Genomic DNA, 2,623 nt, shown 5'->3' on the forward strand with positions numbered 1-2,623 from the left:
GCTAACCGATATAAATGCGGAATTAAAACTATCGGTCTAGCCAAGACTATACCACACTATATATGTTCACTAGCACCTTGCAAAGATAACAATTATGCAACAAAGGTGCCGGGCTAGCTAGAGCTCTCCTAAACAATTCTAGGAGCAATGTCACACAAACCTATGCCACTAGTACTTTAAGCAACAAGGGAGCTCCTACACATGCTAGTAAGCAAAAGCACAAAGCTAACTAAGCTCACTAACAATGCTCAATAACAAGGCAACCAATGCCTAATTAGAGAGCGCAAATACTTAGTTACACAAACTAAGCAATGTGACTAACAAGGTTACTAAAACCAAATTAGCCACGCAAGAGAGCTACTTCTATGCTACACAAGCAAGAAGGTAATTAGCAAGCTACACAAGCTATCTAATTACAAGAGCAACTACACAAGCTTAATATGTATAAAAGTAATTGCAAGCTTGTGTAATGGGGATACAAACCAACGGGAAGAACAAGGTTGACACGATGATTTTTCTCCCGAGGTTCACGTGTTTGCCAACACGCTAGTCCCCGTTGTGTCGACCGCTCACTTGATGGTTCGGCGGCTAATCAGCATCACCCGCTAAGCCCGCACGTCGGGCGCCGCAAGAACCCACCCCGATAGTGAGGGTAGCTCAATGACACGCTTTACTAAAGTTGCTCTTCACGACTCCCGTGGGGCGAGCACAAGTACCCCTCACAAGCACTTCTCCGGAGCGCCGCACAAGCTTCTTGCGGGCTTCCATGGAGACCACCACCAAGCCGTCTAGGAGGTGGCAACCTCCAAGAGTAACAAGCACCACCGGCTTGCAACTCGATCACCTAGTGCCACTCGATGCAACCTCTCGATGCAATCGTACTAGAATCGCTCACTCACACAATCGAATGATCGCTATCAAGTATGTGTGAGATGGAGGGCTCCTAAGCACTCTCAAGCATGGACACAAAGTCCCCCAAGGTGCTCAGCACCAGCCATGGCCGAGGGCCACTTCTATTTATAGCCCCAAGGGCTAAACTAGCCGTTACCCCTTCACTGGGCAACGGTCGGGCCGACCGGACGCTCCGGTCGTGTTGACCGGACGCTGGACCTCAGCGTCCGGTCGCTCACAGACGACCACGTGGCCCGGTTCCAACGGTCACTTGACCTGACCGGACGCTCCAGCTTCAACTGACCGGACGCTGAACCCCCAGCGTCCGGTCGTTTCCAGTAAGCTTCTGAGCATGACCGGACGTGTCCGGTCGAACGCGATCGGACACAGCCAGCGTCCGGTCACTCTCCAGCTACCGCGTCACCGTACGTCAGCGCGATCGGACACAGCCTGCCAGCGTCCGGTGCATTCAGATCCAGCGTCCGGTCAGTTGACCGACGCCAGCATCTTCTCCATTTTCTTCACCCTTGCTCAAGTGTGCTAACCACAAGAATTTGCATCCGGCGCAATAGAAAATAGGCATTCCATTTTTTCGAAAGCGCCGAATCCCGCCTCACAAGCTCGGTGGGAGGGAGAGAGGGACCCAAACCCATCTCACCCCTGCAAGCACCACCTCCTTTGTAAATGTGCCAACACCACCATGTATATGTGTGTTAGCATTTTCACAATCATTTCCCAAAGGATGTTAGCCACTCAGCTTGCCACGCCACTCGATCCTAGCGACAATGCAAAGTTAGATCACTCGAGTGGCACTAGATGACCGATATGCAAACAAGTTTGCCCCTCTTGATAGTACGGCTATCTATCCTAAACCCGGTCATAAACTTCTCTACACACCTATGACCGGTGAAATGAATTGCCCTAGGTTATACCTTTGCCTTGTGCATTCCATTCCATCTCCTCCAATGTTGATGCAACACATGCACCAACACGATCAACAATGATATGATCCACTTCATATCATCATATGATCATATTGGTTCATCGATCTTGACTCTACTTGCTCTTCACCGTTGCCATCGTCCATCGGCGCCAAGTCTCGCTCAAGCTTCACCGCCACGCGGTCCATCACTCCAAAGCCTTCGACTTGCCCTTCACGCTTACAACCGGTCCATCAAGCCAAGTCTTGTCTTGATCTTCTCCACCTTGATCATATAACTCAATGTCATGTCTCATGTGCATTTAAGCTCCTTCATCATCACATGTGTGAGCTTTGCAACATCTCCAAGCCATTTTCACCTCCATGGCATATGTTGCTCATACACATGTACCTGTGGGCTAATCACCTGTGTATCTCACATAAACACAATTAGTCCACCTAAGTTGTCACTCAATTACCAAAACTAAACAAGGACCTTTCAGACCGGCTTCTCCATCGAAACGGGCTCACAGTGTGAAGGCCCGGGTCCTATCTTCGCATTAAATGCATCGACCCGGCATAGAAACTGAATTTTTTACATTTTAGCTTATTTTTTTTAAAAGTTTCTCACAAATAAACTTCTAGAGTAAAGATTTCAGAATATAGACCCTTAGCTCGGTGCCATTGATGCTGGCGTCGAGCTAACACGTCTCAGCGCCAGCGTCCCTGCCGCTGAGCTCCTGGGCTCGACGCGAACATGGAAAGTGACATGGCAGGGAGCTCGACGAGCTCGGCGCCATAGATATTGACGCC

Source organism: Miscanthus floridulus, chromosome 6 (assembly GCF_019320115.1).
Source record: "Miscanthus floridulus cultivar M001 chromosome 6, ASM1932011v1, whole genome shotgun sequence".
NCBI lineage: Eukaryota > Viridiplantae > Streptophyta > Magnoliopsida > Poales > Poaceae > Miscanthus > Miscanthus floridulus.